This window comes from Callorhinus ursinus, unplaced genomic scaffold, assembly GCF_003265705.2.
Source record: "Callorhinus ursinus isolate GAN/ISIS: 27379988/994484 unplaced genomic scaffold, GSC_fseal_2.0 scaffold18, whole genome shotgun sequence".
Taxonomy (NCBI): Eukaryota; Metazoa; Chordata; class Mammalia; order Carnivora; family Otariidae; genus Callorhinus; species Callorhinus ursinus.
This window is the reverse complement of record NW_027397080.1, coordinates 19264487-19290765: the sequence shown is the minus strand read 5'-3', so window position 1 is coordinate 19290765 and position 26279 is coordinate 19264487. Positions and strand designations below refer to the sequence as shown.

The window sequence follows — 26279 nt, the reverse complement described above, 5'->3', positions numbered from 1 at the left end:
AACCCAAGGTTGGGAAACAATGCGTATTAAGAGAATAAAAAGTGAAACATTAAGTATTTACAAGATTGAAGAGCATAATCAAGGTGGCGATGTACGGATGTTTAGGTTGTGCACCACCCAACACGCGGGTATAGTTTACACAGACTATAATGTGAATGGTGGACCTCTGGATTCGTTCAGTGTACAACCTGAACAGTCATATGTGGTGGCCTTGAGGATAACATATGATTAATGGTTTTCAATGAATAATTGGATGTCTTGCAATAAGGAAAGCAGAAAGCAGTTAAAGGATTTTATGGTTGGAAGGTCCGTTGGAGATTATATGATTCAACTTCCTCATTTTTCAGGTGGGGAAACAGATCCAGAGAGGGAAAGGGACAAGGCATCATCCAGGGCAGAACTGGGACAAGAATCATGTCTCCAGGTTCTTTACTAATTGCCCTTTGTGTTCATGAATAATTTTCTTTGTTGATAGGAATTATCATGCTGTACCATATCTTAAAACTTCCATAGAGAAAGAAGATTTGTAGCTGCTTTGCTTCTTCTAAATTTTGTCAGGAACAGACTCAGGATGGCTAAGCAGAAATTTATTTAGTTCTGGGTCTTTGCACTTCAGTGCCTTGAAAATTTTCTCGGGAAACAATCCTTGTTGAGCAATAGCTCGTGAAAGCATCTTGCTTGCTTCTGGTTTTGACTTGATGTTAGTTGGCAAGCTATGTAGTTTACTAATACACCCAACTAGGTTGTTAGCTTGGTATTAATCTGAGAACAGTGTCTCTGGAGGCCAACTGAACTCCTTTGAAGTTTGCTGACCAGAACTGATAAACTGCTTCAAATTATAATTCAGAATCAAATAGGCAGAAACTTAGTGGGGCCTATGGGACGCTGCTGGAAGCTGATACTGGGCAGTAAGTGCCTTGGGCTTCCAGTTAATAGCCAGCTATGCATTGCCAATTCATTTTCCCTTTCCTCCGCAGCCAGGTGTCAGCCAGGAAATGGATATGTGGGAAGCAATATGCCAGTCGGTGCTGCAGGGATGCCAGGAAGGCTAGTTGGTCTTTGTCAGTGGCATAGGCTAGCGGAGTTCTGAGGATAGAAAAGAATCGCGAGGCCGGTTGAAGCTGGTGCTTTTAGGAGAGGGCTAGTGGAGGAATTGAACCCCAGCCATGACTTGGAAATTAGGTAGGCTCGCAGCAGAGGAGGGAGTGCAGAAGAGATGGGGAATGTATTTGGGGTGGGAGGAATGACAGGCTTCAAAGTTGGAGGGAGAAACATACAAGATGCATTTGGGAAATAAAATTATGAGTTGATCCAAATGGAGTATTGGGAAATCATGAAAGGAAGTTTGGTCTAGCTTGGCAGGTCCTTAAACTCTAAGCTGTGGGGTTTTGACTGCTCCTCTAAAAGTTTTCTCTGCAGCTCTTTCAAAAGGATGGTCCTCATTGTCCACTTCTGCAACACCTGGGGGCAGGAGGTGGGTTAGGAGACCTCCTTCCTTCCAGTGCTTCTTCTGAACCATTTCTAGCACCAAGGCCTTGTTCCTACAACTATTGTATCGCCCAATAGGCTCATCCCTGCCCCGTCCTCTCCCAACTTCCTGGTTCTCTCCTCTCACTCACTGAGGATTTTTTTGGAGCTGGTATCATTAAGAATGTAGGCTTTAGGAGTCACGTATTCCTGGGCCCCAGCCTCAGGGGTGCCACTATGTGGCTATGTGATCTTGGGCAACTTACTTAATATCTGGGCTTCAATTTTCTTAGGTGTACAACGGGATAGTAATAGTAACCATCTTGTAGAGTGGTTATTGGCACCCAACACTCATTCAGCTAGAAAGTAAACAGCCTAAAATAATTATAAATTGATGTGTATTCTGTGAAGGGCTTGAGGTAGAGAATAAGGAGGGGCTATGTTGGGGAGGGAGTCTGGGAGGGAGGTGCCACTTAAGCTGAGACCCGAAGGAAGAGAAGAAAGACTCTATGGGATACAGATATATGGGGGCACTCAGCACAGCGTTGGCCCGTGGTGAGCACTCAGAAAATGTTAGTGATTATTATTAGGGTCAGTGTTGCTGTGTTCCGCACCTGGCTCTCAACCTTCCTCTGAGTCTTTAGTGTCCATGCAGATGACCCATTCCAAATCCACCCTGTTAGTTCCTTTTTCTTTCTTTTTAAGATTTATTTATTTATTTTAGAGAGAGCACGCGAGAGTGTGAGTCGGGGGGGGGGGGGAGAGGGGGAGGGAGACGTGGGCCTTGACCCCAGGACCCTGAGATCATGACCTGAGCCTAAATCAAGAGTCAGACACTTAACCAGCTGAGCCACCCAGGTGCCCCTGTTCCTTTTTCTTCTCCCCACTTTCCTGAACTTTATTAAAGAAAAAGCAATAATGGTAAATCACTAGAACATCATCAATCTTCTGGATCCCTCCCTTGAAAGTGTGGCATTTGATTTCCAGACACATGCCAGAGCGCACGTGGTTCCCAGTTGTACAAAGTAGGTGAGAAGCTGAAATCCTACAATGTTTATCCTCCAACTCTCCCCAAGTCTCCCCAGTCTTGGTCTGTCCCCCCCCGCCCCTGTCCTTGGTCTGTCTTTGGATCAGCAAGTATCACCTGAGCAGCTGCTATGACTTCATGCATTTTGTCTGTAGCTCTCTGAGCTCCTCTTATGTGTGGCAATAGCAGAATTTGAGCCACTTCATTAAGAACTGCATCTCCTGTTCTGAGATATTCTTGACTAAGGCACCAGGCAAAGACCTCTTTTGCTTGATTTGCATTGGCAAGTGCATCCTGCCTCCAGGAGCTCTTGGACAAAAATGCAAATTGCCTTTAAGCATTACCAGGTCCTCACCATGACTTCCTGAAGAAGGTTAGCCAAAACCATCACATCAGCCTTAAAACCAGGGTTCTTTACATCCAGGCTGATAGACGGCTCCGCATTTTTAGTTGCATCGTCAATATGTTTTGCATTATCCGGTACCAAGTCCTTGTAGTTTTCAGCATTATCTCCATACTCAAGTCTAACAGCTAAACCAAGTAGATAGTCTGTTGCTTCTTGGCCATCTTGAATCTTGAGAGGACAGTTAACATCTCTGGGATACTTTTCAAAGAAACTGGACCCATCATTGCTGTGGATGTACTTCTGTCTTCAGTCTTGTAGAGTCTGATTTCCTGTGAGCTAAATAATAAAGCTAAATAATAAAGTCTTTGAGTTAAATAATAAAGTTTCTAAATTATGTGTCATCTTTGCTGCAATTGAAGCTGGCATGGTTGTGACATGGTTGTGACACGGTCCTAGGTTCTCCCTCTGGTCCCCTGGGCTTCTGCGGGGGGTGGAGAGGTGAGGAGGAGTGGGTAGCATAGGCAGCCAGCGATGTGGCAAGGGTGGCCTGTTAGTTCTTTGACCTCCTCAATTCCAGTGGCTTTCACCTCTGCTCCACCGGAGGTACCCACTGCCATGGCCACACCCTGGGCCTTGCATCACCCAGGACTCTTAACTCTGGAAAGACACACAACTCCCTCTCCCCCTTCCCCATTTTCCCACCCACTTGTTCCCATTAGACCCGTTCTTCAAATTTGTTTAAAACTAAAACTACAGCTGCCAGCCACCTGGCCTCTCTGTTCTCTAAGTTCCTCTTTGCCTCATTACCCTGTCACACCTGCTTGCTCTTGGTGTTTGGTGCTATAACAAGGTCATGATCTCTCTCAGCTGGGTCTTCAGTGTTGCCTGGTGATCTTTCTGTGGTTTCCTGGTCAGCTTTCTCTTTTACACTTTAATCCGCCCTTCATTATATAGAATAGAAGGGGATCTAGAACCTTTCATGTGTTGATGTCTTAATGGTCTCCCAATCCATATCTGTGTAGCCTTGGATTCTTTGACCATCTGGCGGCACACCAATTCCTCCTGTGCTTTCACTGCCCAGCCAGCACCTCTGTCTCTCCTGAGCACTGCCCTCGGGCTGCCTGCAGCCCTTTGCTGCAGAGAACTAGAAGTGGCTGGGAATTTAACCCCACCCCCACTTCCAAAGGGCAGCCCTTAACCTCTGACGGGTGGCTTGGGATCATAGCTAGCTACTCCAGCAAACTTACCCTCAGACTGGGACAACGCTAAGGTGTAAGAGCTCCCCTGTGGGGTGAGCCCACGTCAGGTTACCCTTCAGTATCCTTTGCTGTCATTGCATTCTGGCTCTGGCCTTTCCTTCCTGCTCCTTCTTCCCCCTTCCCTACAGGTTATTCCTGGGAATGCTTCCTAGTAAATCCCTGCACAGGCATCCTCATCGCAGATGGCTTCTGGGGAATCCAGTCTCAGACAATCCACCCCCAGCTTTTCCTCCTCTTGTCACAAAGGAAGAGATGGTTTCTCTTCACTATGTCCCCCAGATATTGGTCCTCCCTTGCCTTCCCGCTCTATGCTCTTGCATTGTCACAATCTATTGTTAGTTTCCTAGGGCTGCTGTAACAAAACACCAGACTGAGTGGCTCAAACAACAGAAATTTGTTGTCTCATATTCTGGAAGCTCGAAGTCTAAGATCAAGGCGTTGGTTCCTCCTGAGGGCTGTGAAGAAACATCTGTTCTATCCTTCTCTCCTAGCTTCTGGTGGTTTGCTGGCAATCTCTGTTGTTCCTTGGCTTGTAGATCTCTGCCTTCATTTTATATGGCCTTCTTCCTGTGTCGAAATTTCCCCTTTCTATAACGTCACCAGTCATATTAGATTAGGGCCACCCTAATGATCTCATTTTAACTTGATTACCTCTGGAAAGACCCTATCTTCAAATAAGGACACATTTGTAAGGAGGTCCTAGAGGTTAGGACAGCAACATGTGAATATGGGGGGCAGGGGCACAACTGAACCCGTAACACCATCTCTATGCTCCCTCACGCTCCTGAACTACAGATATGCATGTTTATCCTCTGTGAGATTGCTCCACTTGAGTGCCCCACATAAACCTTGTTTTAGACACTTTGTTTTCTGGCTTCTTAGCACTTTTTACTGTTTGGGGAATTTCCAACCCCATGAATCCCATTTACCAAGGAACCCAGAAAGGTATTTCCCAGTGTCTTTTGTGGTCAGGCTTCAGGCCTGTGAACTATTCTGTGCCAGGGAGACCCAGGCATGTGAGACTTTGATTCAGGAGGGAGCAATCTGAGGAAGGAGGCTTGGAGTGGATGCCTTTTTCCTGGGAAGGGTGGTGGCAGAGGTGAATGGCTTTCAGAGATGTGGTAGTTGCAAGTTGACTTGAGTTCTTGACATAGAAGGGACAGCATTACTGGCACAGTGGTGGTTGGAGCCAAGCAGAGATGCCGGCCGCAGCGCCAATGATGGCACAAGGGCATCATGGCGGTGACAGAAGCAGCAGTTTTTTCCTGAGGCCAGGGTTTTGGTTTTAGGTATTTTTCTTGGAAGCTTAATCTGGAACCAAATTTTGGTTTGGTTCCAGATTAATTTTGGGCTCTTGATGTCATTTTAATGCTTTCATTTTCTGCTTAATCAGCCAGAGTCAGTTTCTGTTGCATACGGTAGGGAATCCCTAGATTTTAGTATTTTAAGGTAGTTTCTGGAAATTCCAGTGAGTTGTAGAATTGACTGACTTAGAGGAGGCAGGGTAGTAGTAGTTAATGCGGTCCTAACCACTGCAGACAGGAAAGCTGGGGACCCTTGTTAGTGGCATTTAGTCAAACGATTTTCTGCTATACATTGGGACAGAGTCATGACAATCGAAAGTAGAGGAACTGGTAGAAAAAAAATTAGAAAGTGTCTGTGTACTGGTGATTTCTTGTCCCTTTTAGCAAAGTCCTCCAAAAGAGGGTCAGGCCTTTCAAGAGGACTTTCTGTAAGAAGTACCTGTCAGTTCAAGAAAGTAAGTCTACCAGCAAGGAGGGCATTAAGGGCATTTCCTTCCCTGCCCCAACCCTCCCCCACCTATTATTTTGGATTGTCTCAAGACAAGGACCTTTAAATTGAGAATACAGAGGTAAAAATCAGCAGTGCCTCTGGCTGGCTCAGGGGATATAGCATCTGACTCTTGATCTCAGGGTTGTGAGTTTGAGCCCCACATTGGGTGTGGAACCTACTTAAAAAAATAAATAAATAAAATAAAAATCAGGTCTGGAGCCCTAAAGGCTCTGTAGGGGAGATGAAGATTTATCCCTTTTACCCAGTTTCCAACTGGAGCTGAGAATTAAATTGACCAAGATAGATGAACAAGAAAAGCACACAGTTGTTTACGTGGACACAGGAGCCCCCAGAAGAAAATGAAGATCCAAAAAGCAGAAAGTCCTGTAATGGAAAAACCTGAGGGTCTTCTCCTTTGCTTTCACAGAGAATACTTCTGACACTTCTGGTCAAGAATGTGTGGGGTTTTTTCCAACACCAAGCAATTCTGTGACACGACCTGGGTATCCTACAATTTAACTCACTTTTGATACTATCTCCCTAGAGATAGTGTCAGATCCCACAAGTTAAGAGTTGAATCCCAAGAGACTACCCCCCACTTCAAATGCCACTCAAAAGTATAGGTCCCCAAGTCACCCACATCTTCTGACTTGGCTACGAATTGGATGTTTCCATGAATTCTTCCCCCTTGGATTTGATTATTTGCTAGAAGAGCTCACAGAAGTTAAGGAAACACTTACCAATTTATTAAAGGATATGATAAAGAATACAGGTGAACAGCCAGATGAAAAGAGTCTGGGGTCTGGGAGGGTCCTGAGCACAGGAGCTTCTGTTCCAGTGGAGGTGGGGAGTGTCACCCTCCCTGTATGTGGATGTGTTCACCCACCTGGAAGCTCTCCAAACCCTGTGCTATTGGGGTCTTATGGAGTCTTTTTCACATGGGCATGATCAGTTATTAACTCCATTTTCAGCCCCTCTCTTCTATCTGGAGAAGTGGTGGTGGGGGTGGGTGGCTGCAAATTCTAAGCTTTGAATGATGGCTTGGTCTTTTTCGTGAGCAGCCCCTATCCAGAACCATCGGGAGCTCACTTAGAGTCCCTTCAATAAAACAAAAGATGCTCCTAGTGCTCTTCTCACTTAGGAATTTACAAGGGTTTCAGGAGCCCTGTGTCAGGGATTGGGGACAAAGACCAAATATGAATTTCTTATAAATCACAGTATCACGAGGCTCCACTCTCTGCCTCAGGCCACCACACTCATTTGCTACAAGACCACTGAAGTGGTCTCCCAGCTTCCAGTGTTGCTTCCTTTCCATTCATTCTCCATATAACAACCTGAATGAGCTTTCTTAAAGCTCAAATTACTGCCCTTAAAGATAAATTCTGAACTCTTCTACCTGATACCGAAGGCCCTACGCAACGTTCCAGCATCGACTCGCACCATGCTTTCCAGCTACTCTTGATGACTTGCAACTCCCCAATGTTCCTACAGTGTTCGACCTCTGGACCTAATTCCCATTAGATGTCCCTTCTCCCAAGCCATGCTCAGCTCCCCAACTTGAATAGTGCCCCTGCTGTATGCCGTCTTAAAGCCTGGTTCCTACCCCTTCAGAGCCCAGATTCTATTTATTATGATGCATGCCTGCTTGTCTGTCTGCCTCCCTCACCTGTAAGCTCCCGGGGGGCAGACTAGGTCTTCTTCAGCATGATAGCATCAGTGTCTAGCAGTGACTGACCCATTTCAGGTGCTCAGCACATTGGGCTGAAGGCAACAGACGGCTGACTGCTTTAATTGCTCTTCCCTCAGGTTTCAGATTTTGAAAGATTTTCACCACTAGACACAATTTATTTATTACGTTAACTTGTTTGGGCTTCTCAGGGAATTAATGAATGGTTTTCTTTTCTTTTTTAAAAGGATTTTATTTATTTATGTATTTATTTGAGAGACACTGAGGGTGTGCACATGAGCAGGGGGGAGGGGCAGAGGCAGAGGGAGAAGCAGGCTCCCCACTGAGCAGGGAGCCCAACACAGGGCTCCATCCCAGGACCCCGGGATCATGACCTGAGACGAAGGCAGATGCCTAACCGATTGAGCCACCCAGTTGTCCCCCCGCTTTTTTTAAAATTACTGAAAATTGCTTGATGAATTGCCACGCTGTCCTGGTTTTTTAATCTACTCAATCTCCCTACATTTAACTGATAAAGAAATTGAGGTCAAGAGAAATGAAATGACTTTGTAAGGCTTACAGGGAGTTAGTAATGACCCGAAGCTAAAACTCAAGTTTTCAGACTCCTTTTACAATAGCTGAGTCAGCTGCGTGTTGGTGCCATGTTTCACAACTGGCTCTCTAGAAGGGGGGAAAAAACCTTGATTTGTAGCATTTGTCAGTTTCTGGGGTGTAAAGACTTTCACCTTGGCTAATTTCAAGCTACCTTCGTGAAGTTGTGGAACATGAAAAGTTGGTTCCAGCAGGCTTCAAATTCCATGCTTTCTGCTTTTTCTTACAGGTTTGTAGTGAGGGAGGCTCCAGCCCCTCAGAAATTAGCTGTTGCCAGAACACGCTAAATGCTGGCAATGAAATGATGCACAAGGCTATAAATAAAAATAAAGGATCCCAAAGGAATGACCTGCTGAAATATGACAAGATGGAAAAGTCGTATGAAGAGAGAGTGCTGTTCATTGTCATGTGTTGGAACCCAAAGCCAGTGATAACCTCCCCAAAGAGGAGTTAATGAACCAGAAATACAAGTCCCTTGCAGCTCCTCTCTGTCTCTTTTCTGACTTATCGTAGGCAAAAATAATTCTTCCTTCCTAGGAGTTCCTGTATATCTCTACTCAGTAGCTTTTTTATTTTTAGAATTGTCTACAAAATATATCCAAACTCCCTAGCTTGGCAGAGAGACCTTTTACCAAGTGAAGTTTCAAAGAAGGTGGGGTAGGTTGTAGGAAGAACACAGGCTTTGGGGCTTAAGCAACTCTGGCTTCAATTCCTGCCCCACTGCCTAGTGCTGTGAGGTGTCAGGCTGGTGTCATAGCCTCTCGGCCTCAATTTCTTCCTTCTTAGATACCTTCCTGGTAAGGTTGACACAAGGGTAAAACAACATAAGACACGTCAGGTGCCTAACTCGCCATCTGGCACGTGTTATGGATACGAGAAATACCTATTCTCTTTTTTTACAGGTGAAACATTGTCTGCCTGTTCAAATCGTCTTTATGTTTTTAAGAGCTTGCTTTCCTAAGAATGGATTAGTTCATTCACTCAGTTTCCTAACAAATACTTGGAGGCAGGACCCAATCTCTGGTTCCATTGTCTTTACCAATGAGTGGTTTTGCAGAACTAGGACACAGGTACGCTCTTGGGCTCAGGGTTTGGGGAGGCAAGGTAAGATCCAGTGAAAGGTGTTTTTAAATAAGGACCAAAGTGCTAAGGGGTAATAATGAGAAGCCTCTTCATGATTATATCTCACCAAAAGAAAGCTATAACTGTGAATCACCCACTAAGGGCTGGGTTCTTGACCTACAGTCTTAAACCCTTTAACCTTCACAAGAACCCCATGGGGGTAGAATTATCCCCATTTTGCTGAGGAGAAAATGCATCTTCAGAGAAGTCCACACATTCACCCTGTAATATTCCTTGTGCACCTCCCATGTGCCAGGCACTGTTCTAGGCAATGGAGATGCCACAGACAAAAATTCCCCACCCTCATGGAGCTGACATTAACAAGGAAACAAACCAGATAAATAAGTAAACCATGGTATGTCAGGTGGTGCTTAGTGCCCTGGAGAAAAATAAAGCAGAGCAGGAGTTCGGGGTGGAGGGGAGGCTGCAATTTGATTTAAGGAGATCAGGGAAGGTCTCATGGAGAAGGTGAGCTGAGGAGGAGTCGGGGAGGGAGTAGGCCATGTGGTTAACTAGTTCAGAAACTTGCTGTGATCATGACCTAGAGCACCAGAATCACCGTTGTCAGGCTCAGAAGCCAGTGCTCTTATTTATCAGGTCTCTTTCTCAAGAAACAGTACTGCTGTCCTGCAATCAGCGTGTGTGTGTGTGTGTGTGTGTGTGTGTGTGTGTGTCTGCGTGTGCACACGCGCGCATGTATGTATGAATGTGTTACATTTCCCTGGGCTGATCCAATTGGGACCCAGTATTCCCTACTGACACCTTCTAGAGGCTGAGGCCTCCCAAAGTTGATTTTCATGGAAACTTGGCAACTGCCTAGTTGCCCTGCCCCAGCCCTGCACCACATTCCTATGGCTTTATTTGTGTGCCTTGGAGTCCTGCCAGGGCTGGGCCTGGGACAGGTTGCCATGGCAATCTCCCACTCTTTCCAGATAGGACTTCTCAAGGATGTTGCCCTTGGGCCTGAAATAGTTCGGGCCTGCTCTCAGCCCACAGCATGATGAACTTTGGCATGGTGAACTGAATTAGGAAACTGGACCCTAGGTGACAAAGCCTTCTGGGGAGTGTGCTGCAGGGCCTCCCAGATTTAGAATCAAGGAAGGCTTTCCTTAGGTTACTGGGACGGCTCCTTCTTCCTGCGGTTACATTCCAGTTATTACATTCAGAGCCTGCCACTGAGAGCCCTGCTGAAACAACCTTTTTTAAGAGCTCAACCTCACTGAGTATGGTTTACACGTGACACAATGCACCCATTTCAAGTGTACAGTTTGATGGGTTTTAATAATGTTTATACGTGGGGAATAGCCACTACGATCAAGTTATGAAACTTTTCCATCAACCTCCAAAGTCTCTTCCTGCTGACTTGCAGTTACTCTCCCTCCCCCAGACCCCCTCCCCCACCTCTGGTCCCCGGCCGCTGCTGATCCCTTGTCTGTCACCTCAGATTGGTTTTGCCTTTTCTAGAAGTTCATATAAATGAACTCATCTAGCATGTACACTTTGATGGTGGCCTTCTTTTCTCTGCATGATGTTTTTCTTTCTTTTTTATTGTTATGTTAATCACCATACATTACATCATTAGTTTTTGATGTAGTGTTCAATGATTCATTGTTTGTGCATAAAACACAGTGCTCCACGCAGAATGTGCCCTCTTTAATACCCATCACCAGGCTAACCCACCCCCCCATCCCCCTCCCCTCTAGAACCCTCAGTTTGTTTTTCAGAGTCCATTGTCTCTCATGGTTCGTCTCCCCCTCCGATTTACTCCCCTTCATTCTTCCCCTCCTGCTATCTTCTTTTTTTTTTTCTTAACATATATTGCATTATTTGTTTCAGAGGTACAGATCTGTGATTCAACAGTCTTCTGCATGATGTTTTTAAGATTCATCTGAGTGGCGGGCGCCTGGGTGGCTCAGTCATTAAGCGTCTGCCTTCTGCTCAGGTCATGATCCCGGGGTCCTGGGATCGAGTCCCACATCGGGCTCCCTGCTCAGCGGGAAGCCTGCTTCTCCCTCTCCCACTCCCCCTGCTTGTGTTCCTGCTCTCGCTGTCTCTCTCTGTCAAATAAATAATAAATAAATAAAATCTTTAAAAAAAAAAGATTCATCTGAGTGGCTTCTCGGACTGGCCCTTCATTCCTTTCCATTGCTAGTTCCATTGTGTGGAGTGACTGTAGTTTGTCCCTTCTCTTGTTGATAGGCATTCAGGTTGTTCTCAGATTTTGGTTACCACAAATCAATTTGCTATGTACATTTGTATATAAGTCTTTGTGTGAACATATCCTCTCATTTCTCTTGGGTAATACTCCGAGTGGAATGGCTGGGTCACATGGTGGTAGATGCATGCTTCATTTTTTAAAAAGTTGCCAAACCACATGTTTGGAGGTAGACCTGGGGGCAGTTGGGTTTTGCTGCCAGGGACTGGAACAATCTGTGGCTTCTGAATAGAGTGTAGAAGGGTTTCCAAGGCAGCAAGAAGGGAGAGTGGGTCCTTTACCCTACCTGCTTGTTTAGGGAAGTCCATGAACACCTACTGGTAGGTAGCTGAGAACAGGGTAAGAGTCAGGTAGGAAAGTGGCCAAGAAGTAATGTCTGAAGACAGTGGGATGACTGGGTGAAGGGGGATGGTGGGGACTTTAGAAATATGTGGTAGAGGGAGGAGGGCTCAAGGTCACATACACCAAAATCTCAGCACCAAGTCTGGTTTTCAGTGATCAACAGTTCTCTTTACGGCAGCTTGCTTTACTGTCCCATTTTCCACTTTGATCTATCAGTTACTGTCCAGGAGAAAGGAAGGCGAAAAGCACAACCCCATGCATTTGCCACTCTGTGCTGGGTGCTTGACATACTTATCTCATTTAATCCTCTCAATGACTTGGTAGGATCTGTGTTCTTCCTCTAGTTTTTGAGACCAGAAGTATTTCAATAATTGGTTATAGAGAATCCTCCAAGGAGGGTGCCAGGTGGAGTCACTGTTATTCAGAGCAAAGGGATAGCTGGATCTGGGGGTAAGGCTTGGGGGTATCAGTAGCTGAGAGGATGGAGAGAGGCTGGGAGATGAGACAGAGAGATAGAGAGAGAGATAGAGATAGAGACAGAGATAGAGACAGAGAGAGAGAGAGAGAGAGAGAGAGAGAGAGAGAGAGAGTGACAGAGATAGAGACAGAGAAAGACAGAGCGGAGAGAGGAAAAACTGTGGCCACTGCCAAAGGGGAGAAATTTGAGGAAAGAGCTGAAGGCCAGCATAACATGCTACCCCAATATATGACTGTGGGAGTTCAGGACCTGGCACCCCCAAATATGCTGCTTTGGCATAGTGATTATTTTGAACTATAGGCACTTGAAAAACAGCAAATGCAGGGAAAGGCTTTCTCTGAACTTCCCTTATCTGCCAAAATATAAGTCTTCCAAAAGGAACTCAATTGTCATAGATCCCTTCCCTGGAAGCTTCATCAGCCAGAGAAGATGAACTGGACTCTTATCACAGGAGAGGAGACTAGAAGTGACACCACACTTGGAAAGCTATGACATCTCCCTGTATCCCTCTAAGGGCCCATTCAGCTTTCCTGAAAATCACTCACTCTCCTCTAAGAGGCCTACATCCCCTCTCCCCTTTCCCTATTAAGATGGTATTTAATCCTGAAGTCTAAAGCTAACTCTTTGGTGGCTTTTTTCTCTTGTTAATCTTTCATTCAGGGATCTCAGCCAAGAGCTCAGAAGTGTAAAGGGAAAATTATTTTTCCTCCCCTACAAAGCCAAGATTTTTGGGAAGTTTTCTATGTGATATGCACTGTGATTTCCTCCTCCAAACTTTAAGGAAAAACACACATTATTCATCTTTGCCTTTGCAGTTAGATGTGTGTGTGTGTGTGTGTGTGTGTGTGTGTGTGTGTACATGCGCTCATATTTTAATGTGATTATGTGTGAGATTGACTTTAAGTCTTGGGTAGGTCCAAGGAAGCTTAGTTACATTTGAGTTACATGTAAATGGAGAAACAGTGAATAATTGATTTGAGAGAGAATAATTTGCCCAAGATCCCACAATCTGGATCCAGATTTTTAAAATTTTTAATTGATTTTTTATTTATCTGTTTTTTAAGAGAGAGAGTGAATGAGAGCAGGGTGGGAGGTGGAAGAGGGAGAGAAACTCAAGCAGACTTCCTGCTGGGCACAGAGCCCAACACAGAGCTTGATCTCATAACCCTGAGACCATGACCTGAGCCAAATTCAAGAATTGGACACTTGGCTGAGTGAGCTACCCAGGTGCCCTGAGATTATTTTTTAAAAAAATTTTATTTTAAACAGTTTTTATAAGTAAATTTTATGCCCAATGTGGGGTTCAAACTTATGACCCTGAGATCAAGAGTCACATGTTCTACTGACTGAGCTGACCAGATGCCCCTGGATCCAGATTTGAACTCAGTTTTCTGAGTTCAGTGTGTTTTCATTGCTCAGTCCTACTGAAGTTCTAGGAACTTGCCTTGGGTGCCAGGATAAGACATCACCTTTTGTTTTGTAAATTCCAACTTTTTCAACGATTCCATCTGCAGATGGATGCCTGGTCCACATAACTTGTGATGGACACCAGAATATGTAATCCTAAAATATGCCTCTTTAACATAAGAATTATTTTGAGCTGAAGGCAATTAAGAAAATGGAAATGCAGGAAAAGGTCTCTATACCTTCCCCCTTTCTGCCTAAAGACAGAATATAAGTTTTCCTTTACTTTAGACTCTTACCAGCCCAGAGCTGGCACCAGAGGAATCTGCAAACAAACCTTACTCCATTAATTTCCCTCATTTATTTATCTTCACACAGTTTGCTACCCTTGGAAGCCTGAAACCACTTTTCTGTGTCCTGCCATTTCTCTAGAAATCCTTTGTTCTTTGTTGAAGATGCTACATAAGCCTGAGTTCTAAGCAAACTCTTCGAGTTACTGAGCCTTGAGTTTCTCCCATGTACGCCTGAGATACGCATGTTCATAAAGTTCTGTTTGTTTTTCTCTTGTTAATCTGTCTTTTGTTCCAGAGTCCTAGCTGAGAACTTGAGATGGCAGAGGAAAAATGTTTTCTGGACTATACCTGAAATCTGAAATCCACACATGTGGCATCTGAATCACAGAAGCACAAAATAGTATTTGCCTGCAGAAGTCTGTTTAAGAAGCTCACATCCCTGAGGCCTGATTGCTCGCTCTGTCCACATGTTGAGCCCCCGCTAAAAATGGTACTAGTTTTGTAATTTGCACTGTATCAGGAGAATGCCATTCGAGCAGAAAGAAGGTGAAGATCTAGAGCTTCAGAACTAGAAGTGGCCCTGAGATAATTTAGCCTGATTCCCTCATTTTGGAATGAAGATCTGAAGCCCAGAGAGGGAAGTGCCACCCCCGCCCTCTGCCCCGACTCTCAGGCCCTCTCTGAGTCTTGCTCAGCTAGAATTTACCCATTTTTTAGTCTCCCCTGTGAACTTTTTCAGTATGTCTTGGTGTGCTCATTTCCTTCCCTGTCCCATGGCTTCTTTTGCCTGCCCCCCCACCCCCCAAATCACTATCATAGTGTCTGCATGGCTCCACTGGTCTGCTTGCATGTTGTCACACTCAAGGTGGGAACTTCCTGAGGGCAGGGACAATGTCTAGCTAATTTTTGGACCCTAATGCCTAGCACAGTACCTGGTACATAGACAAGTTGTACTCAGTGAATTTCCTTTTATTTAAATGTAATGCACATTTGTAAACACCCAAACCTATGGAAGGTGTCTTTTCTTCTCCAACAGCCCCTTTCTCCAACCACAGTCTCTTGTGTGATCTTCCAGACATTTTCTCTGCATATACTCAGAATACATAGGTATATACATCTTTAAAAATAGAAGGCTCATGCTATAGAAATGATTGTGTTTTTTATTTCTTTTTACCAATAAATGTTTTGTCCAAATGAACTTTATCAGCTACCTATTGCTGTGTAATGAACCACTCTCAAGCTTTGTGTCTTATAACAACCATCATTTTATTGGCTCAGGCTTCTGTGGGTCAGCTATGTGGGCCAGGGTGGGGTGCTTCTCCTGCTGGTCTTGGCTAGGATCGCTCTACAACTGCAGTCAGCTGGTGGGTTGCTTGGGGCCTCAGTGAGGATGAGTCACTGCTCCTTGTGGTTTTATCCTCAAATAGGCTGCCTGGGTTTCTTAGGATGGTAGGCTTGGGTCCTCTGAGGCCTGCTCCTTTCCCTGGCTCTGCTCAGAAGGGAGCTCAAGGCCCTTCAGGGGCAGATCCTGGAGCTTATGCAGTTCTGGGGGCCCTCTCAAGAAAATAAAATATTACTACTATAAAATCAGGTGTAGGGCCTTGGAAGTCAGGGGCCCAGAGCTTGAGTTTCGTGAGCCCCCTAGGGCATCCACTTCTGGTCTTCTCTGCTTTTGCGCCCTCAGTGAGCCTTTATGGGATTCCATTGTTATTCCCGTTCTTGGGAAGGGACCAGGGACTGAGGGTGGCAGGGAGAAGGGCCCCTTCTCAGTGCCATATCAACACTAAGCTTCCCTGCTCTCCTCGCAATCCTAGGACTGGAAAAACTGCTCTCACTTTATTGTATGTTCTTCGCAATTTATTAAGACATAAATTTTATGGGCTGAATCTTTCATGACTTAGATCTTAAAATTCAGCATCCTCCTTCTCTTGTCCTCCTCCCCCTGTTTTTTTTCCCCCCTCAAATATGGCCTTGGCCATGAATTTCAAGGTCTATTTTGAAACTCAAAAGCTAAGAATGGATTCTTTGTTCTGCTACACCCTCCATCACTTCCCAGAGGGAGAGTTTCAGATGCCCTAGCTTCGTCTTGATGAGGGGAAGGATTAAAAGATAAAATCCACATCGGATTACATGGTAAAATAGAAAAAAAAATAGTACCTGCTGTGTGGTTAGAGCTGTTTATCTATATAAGCCTGGGGGGAAATAATTTGAACTTTGCTTTTACTTGGGATAGAATTTATTTGAGCATATTTGGTGGGGGTGGGGTGGGGTGGAGTGGTAGTGGGGTGGATGGATCCTCTTAATCCCAGCTGTAGGTGGATTATGGTCCAGGGAGAGAGGCGACAATGGGGAAGAAGGAATCCGGCCCCCTCTGAGATCAGGCATGGGGCCTTGGGTGGGATGTGAGCCGTGGCTTTCTGCCCAGGGTGAGGCTGTGGCTGGAACCCGTTGGTGGTGGCTCCTGGTTACACTGGGCAAGGAGAGTGCTCTGGGTGGAAAAGCTGAGAGGGTTGTAGCAACAGGAGACCAAGCCACAGAGAAAGTGGAGTTCTTCCCCTGCCAGCAGCGGACAGGCAATAGCAGAGACAGATAAGTGGCCATCGGTGGTGGTGTTGGCAGCTTGTGGGCAGGAACAGAGGTTGGAGGCAGGTAGGCAAGTAGCAAAGGCAAGCCCATTAGTCACTAGCTTAAGGTGAAGGATCAGGGTGATGGGTAGTGAGAATTGCAAGAAGTTTTGGATATGATGACTCTGTCCCAACCCCCACACTAAGGAACCTGACCAACCCTAGCAGGGCTTCTAGAAGCCTACGGAGGAGTCTCTGGGTTGACCCAGCCCCCTTTTGAGGTCCTGTCTGGAAAAACTCAGGGCTGTCAAAAGAACTCACTGTGTTCTAGCCACAACCTGGCATAGACTCTGACCTCTCTTTCTTAGGCCATTTACTAAAAGGGGCTTGGAATTCCTTCTTCTGTCCTTTTGAGATGTAGTAAGTATCTCCTACAAGTCAGGAGTGGCTTTCCCAAGGTCCTAAGAGCCATTCCTTTGAAGAGTAATTGTCGGGAAGGATAATCTCCCAGTCTCTCCCCTCCCTCCTCCCTCATCTTTCCTTTAAAACACCCAGTCACCTCTGCACAAATTGGAACAGAGCCCTGCAATTTTCCCAACTGTCAGTAGTTACGGAATAGAATCTGTTTTTGCCGCTCTCACTCATGTCCAGCTTTGTTTGACAGTTGCTAAGGAGGTGGCAACGGCTTCTGGGAACTCAGAGCAGCAGACCAGATGCAGGGCAATCAGAGCTGAGCTGGGTGGCCAAGTCAGTGTGACGGTGGTAGCACCAGAGAGGTGGCCATGGGGCAGGAGTGGTTTGGGCAGTGTTGGCAGTTACATTAGAGGTCATTCCAACGGTACGCGGGGGCTTTGGTCCAAGAGGGGCCGAAAGATGTGTAGTTGGAGCAGGTTGGCGTGGGCAGAAGACATGGGAGATGCCCCCTGGCAGCCCTTGGAGAGATCCAGTAGGGGGCCAGGAGCCCCAGAGAGGAGGCAGCCGGCATCCTGCCCTTCCACACGTGTTAGCTGGTGAAACCCGCAAACTTTCTGTTGATAGGACTTCATCTGTGCACACAAACCACAGAAGCAACCCCCCCCCCCCCCGCCGCCGCGTGTCACTGTGGCAGTTCTGGGACATTCCTGTTCACCTGTGAATCTCTTTGTTGGGTATCATTTCTGAGGGTCACGATCACTAAACCTGACTGAAAGAATTTTTTTTTTTCTTTTTTCCAGCAGGAGAGAAAACTTCCTTTTGTGGAGAAAAAAATATAGTGAGAAGAAAATTCTAATAAATGGGAAATGAGTTGGAAGGCTTTGCCTGCACTTGGCAAATATAAGGGGGCTCTCAGGGTGAGGTCAGACTTATGGGAAATTTAGGAAGCACCATGGGGGTCAGGGGAAGAGAGCTGGAAACAGGGTATGAAGCTGAGAACCCAGGACAATGTGGGGGCTCGTCTGGGATGGGGTCCACCAAATGTGGGGCGCTTGGGTCAGGTGGAGCTGGCTCCACGGGCAATGAAAGAATTCACCCCAGGCAGAATAAAAGATATGGAAGTTTACTGAAAACACCATCAGGGAGTGAGTGGCAGGTAGAACCACAGGAGAGACTGTCTGCCCCAAGGCGGTGGTGAGGAGCCACAGTTAATAGGGTGCAGTGAGGGAGTATGAGGATGTCTGGAATTTTCCCTTTTTTGGTAATCTTAGGGCCTGTTCTTGGTTGTAATTGGTCAGTTAGGGCCTATGGCTATTTCAAAGTGGATCACTTAATGAACCTGTTTGCAGTCAGCTCTGTGGTCACTGTGGGCCCTTTTGCCTTGCTCTACAGACAGGAGAGGTTCCTGCCTGCCTCATGGGGACCAAGAGTGATAATTTCTTTTTCTTTTCTTTTTTTTTATTAAGATTTATTTATCGGGGCGCCTTGGTGCCTCAATTAAGCAACTGCCTTCGGCTTGGGTCATGATCTCAGGGTCCTGGGATTGAGCCCTGCATTGGGCTCCCTGCTCAGCAGGAAGCTTGCTTGCTTCTCCCTCTCCCACTCCCCCTGCTTGTGTTCCCTCTCTCGCCGTCTCTTTCTCTGTCAAATAAATAAATAAAATCTAAAAAAAAAAATTTATCTTGGGGAGGGGCAGTGGGAGAGGGAGAGAGAGGATCAAGCAGACTCTCTGCTGAGCGCAGAGCCCAATGCGGGGCTTGATCTCACAATCCTGATATCATGACCTGAGCCGAAATCAAGAGTCAGAAGCTTAACTGACTGAGACACCCAGTCGCCCCAAGAGTAATAATTTCAAACCTGGATTTCGAGTAATGTTCAATATTTATATGTGGACTTAATGTTTGTGATATTATTTGCAGTCAACTATGTTTCCTTCTGTATTTTTGGGTTAAGACGATTTGTTGTTCCAGATTTTTTTCCCCAGACAAGTGGAGCCAGGCACATGCTAAGTGAAGTGGGGTACCCCAAAGTAAATGGTACTTAGCTGACACAAGGGCTTCTGCCAGATGAATTTAGCCACCCTCCCAACCTATACTCAAAACTAAACTTTTTTTTTTCTTAGATTTAAAAATGTATTCAGGGTTGACTGAGATATACATAATACTGCACTTGATATGAAGTTCAAGAGCAGGTAGAAACTAATATATGGCTGTAAAAGTCAGAACAGGGATCACCTCTGAAGGGGCTCGACCGGCAAAGGTTCACGAAGGTTCATGGTTGATAAAAAGTTCCTACTGTTACCCAAACCTGGGTTTGCCTCTTGGTGGATGTTGAGCCAAAGACGCAACTGAGCCAAAAGAATAGAAAAAGGAGGAGTTTCACTTGCAATGAGTAAAGGAGAACACGGGCGATATTTCCCAAAGTGGTGTCTCCTCCAACAACAAAGCTGGGGAAGTTGGAAGCCAAGGGTGCACACAGATTCATGAAGCGGGTGGGACGATGGGGAATGCAGTGTGGGGTTGGGGCAAAAGTCATCTTCACGTGACAGAGTCAAGGTCCTCGTGGATCGAAGTCACGAAGCCAGCGAGGGTCAGCACCAATTCCCTGGCTTTCGTTGGTCTGGTATCTGAGTGTTCAAAGGGGTTTAAGTCCTGCAAAGATAACTCAAGAATGTGTATCAGGTCAATCTTTACTTTTGAATCAGCACTGGGAGTTTTACCACTGACTTATTGTCCTTGATATGATTAGGTTATCTCCTGGCCCGACAGTGACTGTTCTTATATTCTTTTGTTCCCTTAAAATCACTGACTCCCGGGGTCGATTCTTTTGCAATCTCAACATATCCCAGGAATGTCGGCAAGAAATGTGCTTTGGGCAAGTAGTGCGGGTTAGGCGTAGATCATGCAAGATGTCTGGGGGCCTAGCGTGACTTTTCTTATGGCAAGAAAACTATGTCTCATCTTTCTTTTTCCGGGGACTCCTAACTCTTTCTACTTGTTTTAGGTGTTGGTATTAGTGTTTTATATATTCATCAAAACTCATCAAACTGTACACCTTAATTAAGACCTGTGCATTTTTCTGTGTGCAAATTATACCTAAACAATAATTTTTAAAAAACCTTAAAAGACACTGTGAGCTCCCAAATTCTAAATGATAAGACTAGTTTGGGTTGCTAGTCCACGTTCATGGGTGCCGGACATGCAGCAAAGCCCACTGCAGAGATCTTGAGGGTGCAGCAAAGCCCACTGCAGAGATGTTGAGGGTGCAGCAAAGAAAAATTCATTTGAAAAGCCGAAAAAGGAGAGGAGATGGGGGAGGGCGGCACAAGCCTCAAATCCACCTCTCCAAAGGGTAGAGTCAGAGATGTTTTTAAGGGCAAGTGGAAAAGGGTCTGGGAGAGGAGCTAGTTGATTCAAAATCAGATAGAAGAAGTCACTAAGTAAAGGAGGGTTGATCTCCTTTTGTTGAGCTCAAAGAGGAGGTCACTGGTCCTGACTGGTTCAATTCAGCCTGGCTTTTTCTTTCTTCTTCTTCTTTTTTTTTTAAGTATGCTCTACCCGCAAGATGGGGCTTGGAACTCACAACCCTGAAATCAAGAGACGCATGCTCTACCGACTAAGCCAGCCAGGTGGCCCGTAGTGTGGCTTCTTGATGAAATCTTGATTTCCTGCAAAACAATTAAATTAACTTTTGGTTATCATGGCATCAGGCAAGAATATTATCTTTTTTTTAAAAAGATTTGTTTGACAGAGAGAGACACAGCGAGAGAGGGAACACAAGCAGGGAGAGAGCGAGGAGCAGGCTTCCCACTGAGCAGGGAGCCTGATGCAGGGCTCAATCCCAGGACCCTGGGATCATGACCTGAGCTGAAGGCATATGCTTAACGACTGAGCCACCCAGGCGCCCCAAGAATGTTATCTTATAGGGGTATGGTGGCAGATGGCATTCCGAGAAGAGGCAGAAATGGGAAAAAGCTAATTTCGCTTCTCTGCTCTGGTCACTCCTTGGTGACTAGTTTCATTAGCTCTCTTCCTTAAAATCAGCCCTGGAGAAACTATGAAAGCCAAAGGGAAACATAGATTCCAGAACCAATGGAAAATAATGAGGCCGCCCTCCCCCTCGGCCAGCCCTGGACAGAGGCTGCCAGCCCTGGAGGGAGGCTGCCTTGAACTTGAATGTGGGAGGGAGGTACTGCAGCCAGTGGTGGGGGTGGGGTAGGGGAGGGAGGCCTGCTGTGGCAGGGGGAGGTGGGGGGGCAGTTGGGGGGGTCCTGGAGGAAAACGATTTTGCTTCCTTTTTGGGGATTTATTTGGATGACTGCCTTTGCGACCAAGACTTGTTTGGTGTGGTTTATGGGTCTGCCTTGCCTGTACCTTGAGCCTCTTGGGACAAATCTTCACGTTCCTCCCGCACAGGTACGTGTGAGGTGATGTTGGCAATGCAAAAACCCTGCCAGGGTTAGCATGCAAGCAGAAGCATCATTTACTCTTCCCTCTTCCTCCAACCCCCAGGGCTGGGGAATCAACCCCCTTCCCACTGTTTCTCTCTAAGGAGTAGAAGCGTGTCGAAACCTCGAGCAGTGGAAGAGCTTGGTGAGCTGGTGGGCAACCGGAGGATCCACAGTTACCTGCGGCTCCTGGCCCCTTCCCTCTCCTTAAATTCATCAGGGCTGACTTAAATTGGGGCTGTAACTTCCACCCTTCCCACTGCTTACTTCCAGACAAATTAGTGCAGAGCTATCAGATTGGATCCTGATGATTTAGCCACAGACGGAAACTCTTTTCTGTCCATGAGTTTTACTTTTCCTTTTTGTCTGGCTCATCTTTGATGGAATGGACACAGCTCCTTCCCTATATTGCATGTAAAACCGACCCCTGGGCACCTGGCTGGCTCAGTCGGTAGAGCATGCAACTCTTGATCTCAGCGTCGTGAGTTCAAGCCCCACATTGGGTGTGCAGCCTACTTTAAGAAAAAGAAAATAAAATAGATAAAAACTGTTCTTACTTTGACAATTCCTTCCATAAGCACATGTACCATTACGTTCCTCACTTTCTCACCACTTTTGATGTACATACTATTTTTACATGTTTCTTTTGTAATTGCTCATCTTAGTACTTTGAAGACACAATGGCTTTATGCTTATTGGTTATCATGGGGTCAATGACGTGTGAAAAATTACTCGGGCACAAGGACAGCAACACCAACTGTGTTGTTCACGGTGGCAAATCTAAAACGACCTTTCCCTATAGCCAATGCCACCTGTTGGTGGAGGGTAAGAGCAACATGCTTTTTTTTTTTCTGGGGTTTTTACTTCCGTGAAACTGTAGACATTGAAGTTTAAGTTGAAAAGCTTCTCTATACATATTATTCTGTGGCTTTAAAAACAATTCATTATGTATGACAGACACCTTTCCTTGTCAGTGCTGTAGATCTACTTCATTCTTTTTGTGACTACGTAGTACTCTGTGGTATTTGTACACCATAACGTAATCATTCCCCTATTGATGGATATTTAGGTTGTTCCTAGGTATTTTTTCTACAGACAATTCTGTAAAATACATATCTTTAGGTTTAAATGTACATTTCTTTGATTTTCAATGAAACTGAGCATCTTTTTAAATAGACCTGTACTTCATGATTTTTTTTTTTTGACTGAAGACTTCATGATTTTTAAGTACTCTATAATATTACAAGGTATGGCTATATCACGACCTATCTGGGTTACCCCTAATGTGGGACATCGCATTGTTTCTTTTAAAATCAAATGCTGAACTATATGGACTATCTGAACGTGGGGAAACTTGTGTAGCTGACCAGCCATCTGAAAAATGTCTTGAGTTAATGAACTGGCTTTGGTCATCAACTTGGTCAGGTGGCTTCAGATATTTATATTTTATTGGGGAGACAGGGAAGCATAATTTTTGAAATATTTGCCCAAACACCAAGTGGCAGCCAGACCTCCACATTCTCCTCCATTATTCCAAAGAATAATTATCAAATTATAGTTGGATAAGCATTATATCAGAACCATTTCCACCCCCGTTTTCTGGGATTTATGTATATGTTTGGCCAACTGCCTTTTTGATTAGGAGCAGTTTTATTTGTCCATAGGAAGATTCAGGGCGTCACTATTTGTCATAAAAGAGGAAACAGACATAAAACTAATTGGACCCTTTTTAGTACTCTAAGGATTTTTCTTAGTGTTCCTCAGTGGCAACTGTCCAGTTTGTGCACTGCCTCGAATAACCTTTAGAGGTTTTATAGCAGCTTGAAATTTCTCTTTATCATTGGTTTTCATGTGGTTATCATGTATCCATCTGGATTTATGAAGCCACATCGTATTTGATAGATTTAAGCACGTACCCCTCTTTAAGTAGTCAGCAGATGATTATAGACAATTTGATTTCTTATCATGCCTCCTAAGAAGGATGCCGGCCTCCCTCCTTTCCTCTCTGTTTGCTGTTGAGGAATAGCATACAGATGACAAAGTTCATAGCCTGTCCCAACCCTAAGTGCTTAGTGGATTTTGACATGTGGACACATCCATGTGACCACCACCCACATGAAGATGGAGAAGGTTTCCAGCAACCCATTCAGCTTCCTGTGTTCTCTCCCCGTCTATGCCAGCCCCCTCCTGGAGGTAACTACAATTCTGACTTCTGTCCTGTTTTGCCTGTTCTTGCATATATCAGTACGTGCTCTTGTGTGTGGCTCCTTTTTGCTTATAAGTCTATGTTTTTGAGATTCATCCATGTTGTTGAGTGTGCACATGGCTGTTTGTTGCTGTTGAGTAGTATCCACCATGTGGCTACACCAGTTTGTTATCCATTTATCTCTTGACGCATTTGAATTGTTTCTGGCCATTGGCTATTACCATTCAGGCTGCTAGGAATATGCTTTTGTGTGTCTTTCTGTGCAGTCACATCCCTTGGGTGTACACTTAGGGTTATAATTGTGGAATGTGAAGGTAGGCACGTATTTAGCTTTAGAAAAATCTGCTAAACAGGTTCCCAAAGAGGTTGTAGCATTTTATATTCCTATCAGTAAGATATGAGCATTCTGGTTGCTCTAGGTCCTTGCTGACACTTGTCATTGTCAGTCTTTTTAATGTATCCATTCTGATGGGTATGTTGTGGTATATCCTTGTGGTTTTCATCTGTTGTTCAAGGCTATTTGATTCTGTGGGTCACTCTACTCAGGGTTTTACTTTTTATCCGAAAAGCCCTTACATTTTGTATAGTGGAATATGCCAGTTGTTTAAGATGGTTTCTGAGATGATTAGACTCCTTTCACCAATTTGATTATTCCCAGCCTTGACATCAGTATTCTCATAGCCTGAAGAATGTGTGTGTGTGTGTGTGTGTGTGTGTGTGTGTGTTTATACCTCATAGGTCTCTGTTTCTGAGGACAAGCTTTCTCTAGAATGTTCTTGGCAGCTGGAGTCATGCCAGGTGATTTCACCTGTAATAAACTCCTCAGATCAGTATCTTTTCAGTTTCAGGAAAGGACTTTGTAAGCTCACATCCCACACTCAGTCCAGAGCCTGTTAGATAGGATGGAGAAGGGACAAGTGAGAAATTGGAGCAGCTCTGATTCAAATATAAATCTAGGTAAGAAAAACCTGAAGGAGTGAATTTCACTGGGCCTGGACAGTTACTGACAGTGCAGCAGCCACCTTGAGGGCATCATTGTTAGTCGTAAATCTCATTACTCTAAATTATACTTCAAACATCACCTTCTCAATGAGGCCCACCCTGATTACCCTGTTTAAAATGTGACCTCCTCCCCCTCCCTGCCATTCCTGAACCTTTTTACTTTACTCTATTTTCCCCCATAGCCCTTATCATCTTGTAACATAATTTATCTATATATTATTGTGCCTAACCCACCTTCCCGTATTCTTTCCACAGCTGGTGCTGGGACCCTGAATTAGGACCTTTCAGCTTTGCCAGCTGGTCTCAGTTAGACTCTGCGGAAGCTGGAGGGAGGGGGCAGCCAAGGAGGAGGGACTTGCTGCCTCTGGTTTGCTTCCTGCTCCCCTGAGCTTCTCCCCAGCAACAGATCATCACCCCAGCGTGGCAGGTCCTTCATGGGGCAGGCTTTGTAGTGTTTGTAACCCTTCCAGAAGCAGCTTCACTGCACCCCCTCTGAGACCCCAGCCCCAGCCAGGCAGCACCTCCTCCTTAGAGGTCTGAGTTTTAGTTCTGCGGGGCCTCCTGTGAGCCTCTCAAGTGTGATGGTCCCAACCTCCTCCCCCTGCACCCCCACCCCCCTGCCCTAGCGGTGGGAGCTACTTCTTGCAGGGGTAACCTCAGGGATATCTTGAGATTATCTTAGCATTTTAACCCTTTACTTATCTGGCAAACAGCTTTGTACCTAGTTAACAATTCTTTATATTAAGTTCTCTCTTCACATCTCTGGTGTGGTTTCTGTGAAACAATTCAGTATATTGTTTAGTCTGTCCCTCCTCCTCCTCCCCCTCCACTGTAAGGGTGGCTTCATAAGGGCAGGGATTTTGCCTTTGTGTTCACTGAGCTATTCTAAGCCCCTAATAAACTGTCTGATACTTTGTAAGAGCTCAATCACTGTTCATGGGCTGCATGAATGGTTGTTGGTTTACAATTTTATTTGAATCATTTGTTCGACGGGGTTTTCTCTTTAGGTTTTTGTTAGGGCTGAGCCAATATTAACTGTCAAATGAGGTTTAAATGGGACAGAGTGGAATGTTCTTTTTGGAGATAGAAGCAGCCCCCAGAACCCGGGTATTTCGACCTACATTTCATCTAATGAAGTTTTGCGGAGCCCCCCTGGATTGGGAGAAAGAAAAGGATAAGCCTGCTAACAACAGGGACCCAGACTATTACTCCGGTCAGTGGTCCGCTCAGGACATCAGTACATTTAACAAAATATATTTGAGGCAAACTTTGGGTAAACTAGCGTTTTACAGTCAGGGCAAGAGCACTGTTGAAAGCCTCAGGGACAGGGCACAGGAATAGAGAAGAATCTCTCCAGCGAGAAATAACCAAGACCGCATGAAGTCATGGTGGCACTTAGTCCACTCAACAGAATGATTGCTGTGGTCTTCCTTGGGATCAGAGAACAAGTGAGTGGTTGGGATCCAACAGTATCCTGAAGGGACACTTAGAAAGTCACTGTTTATCGAAATACTTTTTTCACTCGTCTTTTCGCTAGTCTCAGACAGAGTCTGAGCCTTGGTTTGGACCTCCAAAAATTCTTTATATGATTTTATTGTCTACTTTTACAGCGTGGTAAACA

The 26279-nt window shown here is 45.3% G+C and overlaps 1 pseudogene; it reads right to left on the bottom strand.

Annotated features, from left to right (window-relative positions):
- Nucleotides 1–1350: 1350 nt before the first annotated feature.
- LOC112811719 (RNA transcription, translation and transport factor protein pseudogene) lies at nucleotides 1351–3457 on the bottom strand (annotated as a pseudogene).
- Between the last annotated feature and the right edge of the window lie 22822 nt (nucleotides 3458–26279).